This window comes from Artemia franciscana, chromosome 6, assembly GCF_032884065.1.
Source record: "Artemia franciscana chromosome 6, ASM3288406v1, whole genome shotgun sequence".
Lineage (NCBI taxonomy): Eukaryota > Metazoa > Arthropoda > Branchiopoda > Anostraca > Artemiidae > Artemia > Artemia franciscana.
In genome coordinates this window covers 36,231,219-36,245,667 of record NC_088868.1, presented here as the reverse complement: position 1 = coordinate 36,245,667, position 14,449 = coordinate 36,231,219, and the positions used below count along the sequence as shown (strand labels likewise).

Here is a 14,449-nt window from a genome sequence, read left to right as displayed (position 1 = left end):
TCAGATTCTGATGCTCAGTCTACGTCTGAAGAACTACGTCTGACACGGGAAGACGTACTTCTCTGAGGCGTGCCACTCCTTCACCCTCAAGAGGAGCTGCTGCAATTCGTCCTAAAAAGAGGAGGGATGAATAGGGAGATGAGTAAGTATACTCTTTGTTTATCTGCTTTTTGACCGCTTTTGTTGATTTTAGTTTGTAGATTTGACTAATCAAAGTTCCATTCATACTTAGTTAGTGTTTGATTCATGAATGGTCCATATTGATCGAAATTCTGTATTCGAGAAGTAGTACCCTCCAATCGATATATGCCAAAACTTATGAAGTTTATTAAGACATTTATTAACCTTAATTTTTTTTGCAAAATCTAAGCTTCAACGTCGAATTGAATGGCACCATTTGTAGAATGTTGGCATTAGCAGCAGAGGTTAAGTCATGTTTTCCACATGCAGCTACTGAATACGATTAGACACAGGCATGAATTGTCCCCTCAAGACTAGAGGAGACCGGACACTCCAAAAAGGGATATTTAAAGGACCAAATAAATGACGTTCTGGGTATTTCACTCAGTCTTACCCCAGAAAGTCGCGAAGGAGAAGGGAAGGATCAAAAACCAGATTTAGAAGAAATTATTCATATCTTCCTTTCTGTTTCTTTAAAAAATATCCGTTTCCTCATCTTAGGATATTTTTTGTATCCTCATTATACGCAGAAATGGATAAAATTATATAAATCATGTCAAAATAGTCTTAAATGCAACAAACCTGTTTAGTAAGTTGCAGCCACTACCCACGTCTCTGTATCTGTTCACAAATGGCATAAAACCGACTATTGTCTCTTTGCACTAAGCCTTCTATTGTGACGGCCCTCTGTCCCCGTGCTCTTTGGCACAACTGCAAAAGAAATTAAAATTCCCAAGAAATTAAATTCAACACTCAAGATTCCCAACACTCAAGATTCAAACATCTTTTCTTCCTCTCTACTTATTATTTATTTAACCAAGAAAATAATTTATTTATTATAATTATTATGTCATACTTTATTACAATATTATATTAATTATCATATTTCTTTATTATATTTATTATTAAAAAATAACTTATTTCAATTATTTATTTACTTATTTAATATTGAAAGAAAAGAATGTCTTCAAAGAAAAGCCACTCAATTTTAATACAAAAGACCTTCATGTGCAGTTGTGTGGTTTTTGGTAATTTAAATAATTTTGTTTAGCACCAAAAAGCTTAAGTAGGTACAACTTCTCTCTAAAGGTGTAGTTGTCGTGTAGTTGTGAAGGTGTAGGTTTAAAGGTAGCTCAATTGCATTCGAGCTATACTCTCAGCCTTGAGTTACCTAATATTTTGTATATATTGGTTATATTAAAAGAACCTTGAACCTTGTTTTTGGGATCACTAGATATTTATTTTCATGGGTCAATCTAGGAAAATAGGCAAAAACGTGATTCTCTCCAAAAGAGAAACAATCATAATTTTTAGCCCTACAAGAGAAAAACTTGAAAATGTTACGGTTTTCAGAAATGAATAGACCTAAGATGAGTCCAAGCGGCCAAAAATACTTTCACTTTGATGCCCTTGGTATAATTGTTTAAGATTCTTGATGTCTTTGGTAATTCAATAATAAAGCGCAAACGGCCAATGGACTCGATCCAAAATATTAACCTTAAGAGATCAAAATAACTCTAAAATTCTTTTCTATTTACCAATTTTAGTATTTTAAACCCAAAATTGCCAAAAAACAAAATATAGTCGGGAGATGAACCAGATCATTCACATTACCAAAAATAGTCCCTAGTCCAAACATTCATATTTACCAGCGATGAAATAGTATGGACTGAAGTTTAAAATGGACTTCAGTCCGACATCGCTACACTGTCAGTTCTCGGGAATAAAACGTTCTCATATCTGATTTATAAGACTGTAAAATGTGACAAGTACGGAATTGATAGGACTGATTTCTCAGAATCCATCCCTGTATGCATGGTAGGACAGAATAAAAATAGAAGCATTGTCTCAATTATTCAACTCACTTTAAAAGGGTCCACGGCCCCTATATATCTATAAAGGTCCACGTGCCCTATTATTTTCTAAAGAGTTCACGGGCCATAATAGTCTAATTAGGGACCCAATCCTGTAAATAGATAATCCATAGAAAATACACTATTTGTCAAAAAAGCACTTTTTTGATTTGGGACACCTAAACATTTTAGAGACGCCTACAAGCTAAAATGAAATAGGGATCTTTCGGTTTGAAGCTGATCGTCACCAGCTACAAAATGAAGTCTTAGTCTATACGTTACTATCTACTAACAATAGCTAAGAGCTCATATGGCACTTGTGACGAGGCAAGAAGAGCTAAGAGCCAAGAGCTCATATGGTATGAGCTCTAACAAAATCCTAAGAATCAATAGATTGATTTAAAAGGAAAATCAGGGGCTTAATACCGGTCGGGATTTAAAATAAGAGCTCTGAGACATGAATTCTTTCCAAATATCAAATTTTATTAAGATCCGATCACCTATTCGTAAGACAAAAGTACCCTAATTTTTACGTTTTCCAAGAATTCCGGTTTCCCCCTCCAACTCACCCCAATGTCACAGAACCTGGTCGGAATTTAAAATTAGAGCTTTAAAGCACAAGATCCTTCTAAATAACAAATTTCATTAAGATCTGGTCACCCTTTCGTAAGTAACAAGGTGTGAGGGTTTAGTTTTACATAATTTTGTTCAACTGGATACAGGTTTTTAACCTATGCAGAAAAATTGCAACTAACACATTTTTATGCAGCGTTGCTAAACATTACTCCCAACCCCTATCCCCCCAATGATATAACTGAAAAACAACCAATTATATAACTGAATCATGGGCAGGACATGCACCCTTCGGCAGACTATACTTTACAGCCCTAATTCTGAAAACAACCATATAGCAATCCCATGCACCCTTCGGATGACTATACTTTATACCATTAATTCTGAAAGTCACATTTTCATGCAATTGACGTTACATTCGTATTTATTTAAAGAACAGAAAGATACATGACAGTATTGCAATAACGTCATACATTGAGTAAAAGTATTGTATTCAGACAATATTTTTCATTGGTACAAAATGGAAAGCCATTAGTACCTCTCGACGAAGACCTGAAAAAATATACCGAGTTAATGACGTTTTAACCTTCCTTCAGGTGAAAAGATGTAAAATTTTGGATAAAAAAAAAATTAATATCCCAACAAAGGCATCAGGATTTTCAAAATGCATAGATGGGGTAGAGCCGAAAATCATTTGGGTACCACTGCTCTAACTAATCAAGCTTAACAAGTCCAAACATATAGATCATAGTGTGGCTGTAAAGATAAAAGTCCTTAGGATAAATTAAAAACAAAACCAACCTTAAAAAAAAAAAACTAAAATAAAAAGGGCCATTCGAATAGCCATTCAATTTCTGGTGTTTTTATTCAGTTGCCCTTTCATTGTTGCATGGAGAGGGCTACCCTTCCATTCGATTTGAACAAATAACTTGAATTTACTCATTTGAATCCTGTTATAATCTAGCTAAAAAGATTAAATATAGCTACTAACTCTTCCCTCTTTTCGTCTTCTTCTTTTTGTTTGGGGGGGAGGGGTCTGTCGACGCCAATTTGTGACCCATATCCAAAAGACCTGACATAGCATACTGTCTACAGAATATGAAGAAAAGCATGAAAAAAAAACTTACCAAGAATTACTTAGCCACACTCATAGCAGTGTTTAAGGCCTGCATTCTTTCATCAGCCATCTGGCTCAAAACGTCAAATCTGGCTACTTGCTCTTGCATCCTTTCTTCCAAATCTTTTTTTCTCTTTTGGTTCAAGTTTTGAGCCTTGGTCGTGACCCATATCCAAACGAGCGGACAAGCTGTGTTGCCGATTGAATAAACATTTCATTAAAAATTTCTGCTCTTGAAGCTGTGCTTTGACAACTTTGTAATCAGCTGATGGGGTTTTTTATTGGTGACTATTTCTTCAGTGTCAGATAGCCATTTGGCAAGACTCCCTAAAGCTTCCCTGAACTTACCAGATTGAAGGAGACCTTCATCCAATTTTCTCTCTCGTTCGAACAACTAAAAAGAAAAATTATTTAAAAATCAGACAGTCCTGCATTTTAATGGACTAAGTTCCGAAAAAATAGGTTTGAGATAATCGCAGCAAGCAACATCCAAAGCTAAGTGAAAAGAATAAAATCTATTATTCTTAGTTATGGTTCCGGTTGTAGTTTCTTATACATACCAGCAACAAAGCTTGTGGGATGAGAGGCCTAAAAAATACACACAAAAAACACATAGAATACTTAAATCTGAAATACAACGAACTAGCCGACGTTACTCGGGAATCCCTAGCAATTATTTGGGATGTTTTAGGTATGACATATGGTACTCTTTATCACTTTACTGCCAATGCACCCTCCTTCCCCCCAAAATCTCCCCCCTGCCCTTGTTTATCAGAAAATACCACTTTCTAGTATTTCCTAATCCAAAAACAATACGTTAAAAAATATATATATAAAAAAAAACAAAAAAACCTACTACGCGGCAGACGATGTAACAAATACGCTAGCGAGCATCTAGCGATAAGCACAAAAACAATCTAGTATAGATTACTTCAGAATATACGATTCAACAGCAAGAATGCTCAAATTCGTGCCCCTACCTGAAATGACAAAAAGAACTAATTTTTAATCGAATTTGAGAACCTGTAATTGAATGGTTTCTTTGAGAACCCTCGGCCTTAAAGCGTAATTATATCGAGTTACATACAGAAGGCCAGAGGAAGGGGGAATACTCAGAAAAAAATTGATGCAAAAACACAATAAAATGAAATTTCATCAAGATTGATTTATTTTAGCAGTAAATTAACAAGCACAAGAAATAAAGGAAGGAAAATTTTTAAGGGACGATGGACTTACCTAGAAAAGAATCCAAGCCAACCATTTAATAAAAAAGTACTTCCATATAACTTTTCCCATATTTGTAAAAATATAAGAAATAGTGAAATGAAAACAAATTTAGAATGAATAAATTTATAATTAAATTAAATGAAAGTATTGAGAACCGGTAAAGCTTTAATAATACTAATAAAATGATAGACAAAAATTATAAACTTATATACATAGAAATCAAAAACGCAATAAAATAAAAGGAAGAAGCCCTCCTTCCTAAACTAATATGTTTTCAGATAAGTATAATATAATATTTCAAGCACAAACAGAAGACAGGATGATGCTTGGATACGGAGTTGCCCAAGGTTTTGCTCGAGATGTGCGAGCTGTCTTCTCACCTCAGATGGCAACTAGTTTAGACTTTTTTGGACTTAATTTGGACAAGGAGATTCGGACTTCTAATTTGTCATAGGTGCAAAGATTGCGAGTCAAATAACAATTAATTGATGTAATCCCTTATTTGGGGCTTCATTGAAATTGACCAGGTTTTCATTTATACGAATATAATGGCGTAACCTTGTCAAAATCTTTAGAAGGGGGGCAAAGTTGGAGCCAATTCTTCCAAATCAAGTGAAAAAGACAAAAAATTAACCAAATAGTACCAAAAAGGTAAAGATATACCTGTTTCTGCAGATACCTAAATTATGCAAGCTTATCTTAGTTTTGATAAGATTTTCAAAAAACTAGATTTTATAAGGGGGGGATAAACTGGTTTCTAGGGGGCAAACCGAGATATGGGAGCGGCAAATCTGGGTTTTAGCTTTGAGCGGCCTGAAAAATGGTATTTTTCAAAATCTAGGGCTTTAAAACTAGGGCATAAAAAACTAGGAAGGGAAAGCTTCCCGCATCCAAGTGACACTCCTGAAGAAAGATGAATTCACCTTAGCCTTTTATGTGTTCCATTTCTCATTAATATTCTCTATATCACCTTCCAACTTAGTAGTGGTTACGCCTGGTGCTGCAAATTGAACTAATCCCTGACCAGTGTTGTCTTCCAAGACGGTTTCTTCCAATGAGTTTCTCAGCTTCTCACAGAACTCCTAAAATATTATTTAAAATTATAAAAAAAAAATAATTCTTTAAATCGTGTAAATAAGGATACTTCTACCAATTCAAGATTTATATTCCCTGTATGTGTTTTTGATATGTTATTGTCTTTGCGCTCAAGTGGCTTTAATTTTTCAACTTAAGGAGTTAGCCATCATTAAGAGATACAGGTTTATCTATCGACCGAATTATATTTTGGAATTTCTAGCGTACGTTTTTATATATATAAAAAACAAACAAAAAAAAAGAAACCAAATAACGAGGGTAAATTTTCGTCTAGTGGAGAAGAAGCGCGATGAAAAGACAAAGCAAATATTTTTGCAAGAATCTCTGTGCTAAAAAAAAACTGTTAATGGGACAGGGATCGTATTTACTTTGCATTCCCCTCTCCTCCCTCATTATTATAACAACAAAATAAAAAGGTTTCTTGGAAATGGGAGAATTTTACTATTTTTGAGTAAGTTTAGATTATACTCTAGGGAAACGTCTAAAGGAGGTTTGAGAGGGTCAATCATTTTGACCAAAAGCTTCCGTCAATGGATTGACTCAAGTCTATGAACCTATTTGACGCTTGGGTCAAACGTTGACTGTGACTGATAGAAAGTTTGAATGACTCAAGCATTTTGACCAGACACAGTGTGTTAGATTAGCTTCAATCGAGATTGAAGGGTTTGATTGAACAATCGATTGAGGCTTGAAGCAAAACCTTCAAGACAACCTTCAAAAGCACACATCAATCGATTAACGGAAACTTTTGATCAAAATGATTGACCATCTAGGGTCTCTTTAAGTAATGTCATAACTTCCAGCTTGGTGAATAGATGTTACCCATGAAACTAACCCGAAACTATTATTATCCATGATCTCTAGAATAGTAGTAAACCCACGTGTTTCACAGGAAATATAAAAATGAAACATTTCCGAGACCTTTAATTTTGCAGTCATCAATTTTTAGGACATTTTTATTATAAATTTTTACATTTTATTTTGAACTTTACCTTTTTTGAAATACTAAACTAAACTTTTTGATCAATATAAATTTTACCGTATTTTTAATGCAGCTATTTTGATTTCACCTGAGATATCGATTTTGATCGGTCAAATCGATTGCTCCCCTTCTCCAATCTCGCTCAAAATATTTGGTGAGATAATTTTAATGTAAACTTATACGAAAAAAGACGAAATTCATACTAAATCAGTTATATGTTCAAAATGTGAATAATTAGCTATCAATAGATCACCCACAGGTTATAGTTTTTTTGGCTAGTAAAAACCAGGACAGAATTAATTTAAAATTCAAAATTTGAAAAATTTTCTTTTTTTCAACTTTCTCAATTCATCATCAATGTAACAATGTATATGCGTTATTATATCACGTACACCGTACATAACATCACATATAATATATATATAAATATACAAAATGTATTTTATATTCTTCTACGAGCGTTTCCAATCGATTAACTTAAATTGGGTGAAATTTTAAAGGATCTGTCTTTTTTTCATGACTTATTAACTAGCTTAAAATTTCTCACGTTTTTTTTTATATTTATCCATTGTGATACAGGAAAGAAATAAGAAGAATAATAAAAGAATACCGGTAAAAGCATGAAATAGAAAAAATCTGTTCATCCCTCCTCGATATGTTCCCAAGATATAAATAGTATCTAGCCAAACTTGTCAAATATTTTGGCTGAATGATTTCTCATTCAGTTCACACATTTATCAACAGGTATTCCCCTAGACTCTTCGGTGAGCATTTGAAAAAGTTTATACGGGTTACGATCTCATACTTCAAAGTAACCAACAGTCCCTCTAAATCGGATATTATCCATTACAAGCAATGATTTTATCCCCCCCCCTCCCTCCACCATTCTCTCTGGAGGCCAAAAGACGACAAAAAAATCCAAAATTTCAAGTCAATGCCCAAATTCCCACTTCAGTTATCTTTTCCACTTTCCCATCTCAATTTCCCACTTTTGTTATTCTTTCCACTTTCCCGCTTACAATTTCAGACTTCCAACTCACAATTTTCCACTTTTGTCATCTTTTCATTGCAATACACCAAAAAATTAAAATGAGAAAAAAAAAGGGAAAATCATTAAATAAAAACATCTGTTCATACCTTGAACTCAGCTTGTTGCTGCCAGCTTTAAACAGCTTTAAACTTCACCTCTTCATTGAAAGCATCTTCAATATTGATCTAAACCTTATCCAACAGTCCATAGAAACTTTCCAATTTCCCAAGAACTCTTTCCAATTCGTCATTACGAGCTTTCGATCTCTCTTCCAGCTTGAGTATATGCTTTTCCATATTCGTAATCTGATCTGTACTTGATTGAATATCTCTCCCCTGTTTTGTCAGTTTCTCACTTGCGCTGCGAGTCTCTTCAAGATGGTCATGGTACTGCTGCAACCGAGCGAAAAAGTCAGCCACCTGATCCAGCTGTGTTTGAACAACTGGCAACAACCGAACCGGTGCTTCCATACTGTCAAATTCTTGCTCCAATGAAGATAGATCATCTGTGACAGATTTGAGCACCTCCTATAAAACAATTAATAAGTATCACACTTTTTCAATAAACAAAAGGCTGTTTTCCTTGAAGACTCACAAAAGGGGTTCCCGGCAACAGATACTGGCGGTATCATTTCCGGTAGCCCAATGCCTTGTTGATAAAGCAAAAAAAAAGCACTCGGCTGTTTACAACATTTTGGTCGCGTTGTGCAACACAGATATACAACCAGAACACAAACAAGGTTGTCTTCAGTGATAAAATTGGTTTTCGCAAACCGCAGCAAAGATTCTGAAGACCACTTAAACTTTCTAAAGCTGCTTTCGTTTTAAATCAGTGGAGACACGATGCCCAACTCTCTCTTTTCAGGGTTCTTTTAAACTTTCCTTAAGGGCCCGACACACGTAACTTTTTCAGGAACAGAATTCACCAGCTCAGTGGGCAAACGATAGTGGTACAAAAATAATGCCCTTTTCTCGAGATATTCAAATCTAAACATCATGGACATCAATAGTCAACTGTAGGTTATCATTAGTTGCATGATTGATCTCAACTTACTATTTAGTTCTTTTATCATTATTATTAAGCTCCTTCATGATTGAAATTTTTATTCTTTTTAATTTTTTATTTCATTTAGAAAATTTCATTAAATTTTAAGCTTTTTCCTTATTAAATTATGAAGTTCTTTGATTATTAACTGTTTAATTACTATTATTATTTAATTCTTTGATTTTTCTGCTGAAGAGAAGCATTTTTGCTGCTGAGGATTGAAGACTTTTTTTTATAATCATGATGAAATTTGGCACTGTTTTTGTAAACTGACAATGAATATTAGAAAAATTTTTAAGCTCAAATCGGCACCGTTCTTTGCAAATCAACAACAATTTGGTAAATCCACACCGTAAAAGCTACATGAGACCAGCCTTTTATTTATCATCTATTGGCTTTGCATTTTTATTTCATCTTAGATGGAAAGTTAACATATGGATGAACTTATGGATGACTTAAAAATATGCAACGAAAGACTGAGGAGCTAGCTTCAAGAGCCTCTCAAACTGGCCTGCAGATCAATGTGAGCAAATCCAAGGTAATGTCAAATGACGTTACCACTTTGCTACCAACAGGTCTTAAGTTCAGGGAACTCCAAACAGAAGAAGTCAGTAAATTCAAGTATCTAGTGTAGGTAGTACAATAACTCAAAACGGCAGTTGCGACAGGAAGCTCCTATCTGCGAAATTATGGATTTTTATTTTGCCAGAAGAAAGATCGTGGATGCCTGTTTCATTATTTTTTTTTCCAGGGGTCATTGGTCCTAGAATATCGTAAGAGGGCTCATTGGAGCAGAAACTAAAAGTTCCAGTGCCCTTTTTAAGTGACCGGAAAAAATGGAGGGCAACTAGGCCTCCTCACACGCTAATTTTTTTTCCAAAGTCACTGGATCGAAACTTTGAGACAGCCATTTTGTTCGCATAGTTGATGTCTTTGAGGATGACTTAATCCCCTACAGTCCCCAGAGGAAGGGCTGCAAGTTACGAACTATGTCGATTGTTCACATATAGTATTGGTTATTGGGAAGTATACAGTCGTTTTCAAGGGAGATTTTTCCTGGTGGGTAAGGGGGGGGGGTTACGTGGGAAGGTCTTTCCATGGAGGAATTTTTCATGGCGGAAGAGAGGTTTTACATGAAGGGGTACCAGATTTCCCATCATTATTTAAAAAAAGATCAGAAATTAAATAAAAAACAAGTTTTTTCAACTGAAAGTAAGGAGTCACATTAAAACTAAGAACGAACAGAAATTATTACGTATATGAGGGGGTTCACCCCCTCTTCAATACCTCATTCTTTACGCTAAAGTTTTTACAGTACTTTCAAAAGAGCTATTTGTTCTGATTAAACAGCCTAGAGCGTAAAGAGCGAGGTATTGACGAGGGGGCAAACCCCCTCTTATACGTAATAATTTCTGTTCGTTTTAATGTTGGTCTTTACTTTCAGTTGAAAAAAACTTGTTTTTTCTATTTAATACCTTCAAGGGAATGCTGTAACTTCGTTTGGTGCCAATTTTTTTGCTTACTTTTTGCTGATTTTTAGCCCATTTTTTTTTATCATTTGCCGGCCAACTACTATCAAAAACTGCTGAACAGCAAATGGAGTTGTTTTCTATTATAAATTGACTTCTAGATTTTTTCTTAAATTTTTAAGGTATATATGTTATCGTGAATGTCCAAAAATGGTGTATGTTGGCTTTCACCGGTGAATGTCCAAAAATGGTAAATTTCGGCTTTCACTTGTGAATGTCAACTAACACCAAATACGTCAGTGAAAGGTCAAATATTTCATCACATTCTTGTGCATTCGGACCTTCACCGATGTATGTCGACAATCACAGATATAATCTAGTGAATGTCAAAATGAGAGGAAAAAATCCCAATTCTTAAATCCCAATCCTTATCTCTAACTGAGAGATAAGATAGGAAAAAAAAAAAATCAAATCCTTATCTTGACCAGGATTCAGTCAACTTTGCCGATCTTATGCAAAGTCTGTGTCAGGTTTGATGCAAAGTCTGATGCTGACAGCAACGTTTTGATAAAAAAAAAATTTCAATACCCTGACTTATCCGGAACGGATACTGCAATGAATTGGGATCACAAAGAAACGTTATTTGTAACATTATAACTAGGAGAAACGAATATACAGTATTATGTTACAAACGAGGAATTGTTCAGTATACTTTAAGAAGCACAAATCAGAATAAGCCACGGAGGAAGAAGACGTATGCTTAACGAGTTGCAAAATAGATGTAAAAATGTAACATATGAGGTTATAATGTTGTAATTAAATTTATGCAAACATTGACAAATGAAACGAAGTGCACCTAAGACCAGCATTGTTGTGAAACCAATGATCATTTCTAGTTTAAACTCAAGACGCCAAATTGATCTGATATATTTGCAGTTAAACGGAAATAGCAAATTTAAGTCCTTAATGATATATCATTTAACTAAGTTTGTTCAAATACGACCTTTGAAAACAAAGAGGGCGGAAGCAGTAGCACGCCATGTTCTTTCAATATTTTCAATATTTGGTGCTCCAGCAATATTGCAATCAGATAAGGATAGAGAATTCAGCAATCAAGACATATCCAGAATTTGCGCTACGTGAAATTTTTTATTACTGTTATTTCATTTTCTCAATAAAAATGTCCTGAGTGCTTTACATTCTTAATCATTCCTCCCAGAAAGATCGGGGAAAAGCGTATAGCGACTTAATTACGGAAAAGAAAGTACAAAGCTCAGAAATGCTAAACATTCACAATTAGTCGATATTCAATATCCACTATGAAAGAACGTCAATAATTCGACAATGAACGTCGATATTCACTGGTGGAAGTCAGAATTTAACAAACATTTCAGAAATACACCAAGCGACTATATTTTTGTTGACATTCACGAGTGAATCTCGACATTCAAGGTTAAATATATAGCGCAAGATACCACTTAACCAATCAAAAAAATCAGACTTTATTTTCACTAATACTTTAAATTTATATTTTGTATTCTTATAACATTTTCGATGGTAATGTTATATCATCCATAAGACCGTATTAGATATAAATAAAACAACGAATTTTTCAGAATTCAACATAAAAATAAATTAATTTTCAAAATCATACAGGGGTAGGGGTCTTCAGGATTGAAGACCTGAATTCTGACAATAGAGGTAAGCTTGAACATTACCCCTATCCCCCTTAATGTGCAAGTACATACCCAGAATTGGTATATATAGGGGTGGGATTAAAGTTCATTTCTGACACATATGAATGTTAAATTTTGATTCAGGATCCAATTTTTACTATAGAGGCAAGTTCATAACTAAGCAGCTAGAAGAGTCTGTTAATATAAACATACCCCCAATATCAGTCTGTTGACTATGACCCAAAACTGTGTTTATTCCACATTTTAATACTCGGAAGCAGAAAATAAAACAGAAACTCACATATAAAGAAATAAAACCGTTCCTCATTCAGACTTCAATCCAAAATGTATGAAGTCAAAGAAGATATTCCCAAGCACAGAATTCATATTGGAAAGAGTCCAGACTCTGACGCGCAGACTCTTATTCAGGCTTCTTTATACAAAACCTGTCAAACAAGATCTAACCTGTCTAACCGAAAGTTTTTTACTGTTTTAAAAAGTAGAGTTAAGAGAAAGAGTCAAACTTTAGCATAAAGAGCGGGGTGTTGATGAGGAAGCAGCCCCTTTCACATACGAAGTAATTTCTGTTCGTTTTAAGTTTTAATGTCGCTCCTTACTTTCTGTTAAAAAAACTTGTTTTTTTTCTTTTATTTAATCTTAAGAAAGAAGCCCATTTCTGCCAAGCATAGCCTTAGCCAATTGAATGTGTATATAAATTTTGCATTCTTTTCGTATTGCATTGTTAATCCAGATTTTTTTTTTCATTTTTGCAGGTTTTTTTAAGACCCCTGAGCATCTTAAAATATGTATTTTTAAATAAAATATTTTAATCTTGAAATCTCTAAAACTAGAAATTAGTTTTTTGCCAGTTATAACCGAAAGACGCCTTGCAAATAAACTTCTTTCAAAGCGGCCAGTTCACATCAAGTGCGATGAAATCGAAAAAAAAACCATATAAGCATTCATACAAAATTACTTAGGGTGTATAAGCATGAAAATCATATAAACATGTAAATCCCTTACTTTGGAGATAATTCCTTGCTTACGACATTCCTGACGAAATCAGAATGTTAAATAATAAAATACCAAGAAAAATAAGAACTTTAGTGAAGAATGGCATTTTTTTTTACAAAATGGTAAGTTGGGAAATGTTTCGTTTTATGTCTAAAATTTACAAAATTTGGTTTGTTTTGCCATCTTATATTCCAAATTTCTAATATGTGTCACTTTTTTTTTTTCTTTGTGTCTAGGCACATGGTAATGTCTCGTTTTGACTTAAAAAGTATCCAGTTAGCAACCCTGCGTTTGTCACCCAGGTATTTCTTGGTTTCTAGTGCTGTTGGTGGTCACCTATATTTTAGAGTAGGGCCCTGCCTACCGGGTATGAAGAACGAAATTTGCTCTATCCCACAACAGGGCAATTGTTTTTTTCAATTGAATTAAAAAGTAAAGAATATGTAAACTATAAAAAGAATAATATACAACATTGTACATTGTGAAGTATCTATAACGGTATTTTGCAGCTGTTTATAGTATAAAAAAAACACCTAACGCAAGATGGCACCTGTAGTTTTTATTTAGCACTAGTGCAAACTACTAGTCTGATAAGTTTCCCGTACTTTTAGGCCCTTTTTCTATAGGCAAGATAATATAAACTACAATATACATTGGACCGAATTCCTGAACGCAAGGGTGGCTCCGGGGGTTGAGATCACCTCATTTAAACAACTTCAAGATCATACTAAACGAATCATGAAAATTTATGGGGCTCACCCCTCGTCGATTCCTCGCTCTTTACACTAAAGCTTAAATTTTGTATAAATTTCTTAAGAATGACCCCTGAATAACAAAGGCCGTAAAATAAATAGTTGAAATTACAAAAATACTTCAGCATAAAGAGCGAGGTATTACGAGGAGGTAAACCCCTCATATGCGTAATAATTTCTGTTCGTTTTAAGTTTTAATGCTGCTCTTCACTTTCAGTAGAAAAAGCTTTTCATATTTATTTTTTCACCGTTTTTTAAATAATGCTACAAAATCCTGCGCAACCTTCATTGAAAGTCTCTTTCCCCATGAGAAGTTACTCCATGGAAAGATCCTCCCACGTAACCCCCCCCCCCTCAAATCTCCCCCCAAACCAAAAAAATCCCCCTGAATGGCTATCTCAGAATTTTTATCCGGTGACTTTGGGTGAAAAATAAGC

General features: G+C 34.4%; 1 long non-coding RNA gene across 1 annotated transcript; it reads right to left on the bottom strand.

Moving 5' to 3' along the window:
• Positions 1–3,739: 3,739 nt before the first annotated feature.
• On the bottom strand, positions 3,740–8,572 carry LOC136027868 (uncharacterized). The gene is made up of 3 exons (XR_010617680.1): positions 8,165–8,572; positions 5,874–6,032; positions 3,740–4,117 (listed from the first exon to the last, which is right to left on the bottom strand). It is a non-coding gene; the product is annotated as an uncharacterized LOC136027868 (long non-coding RNA).
• Positions 8,573–14,449: the final 5,877 nt, after the last annotated feature.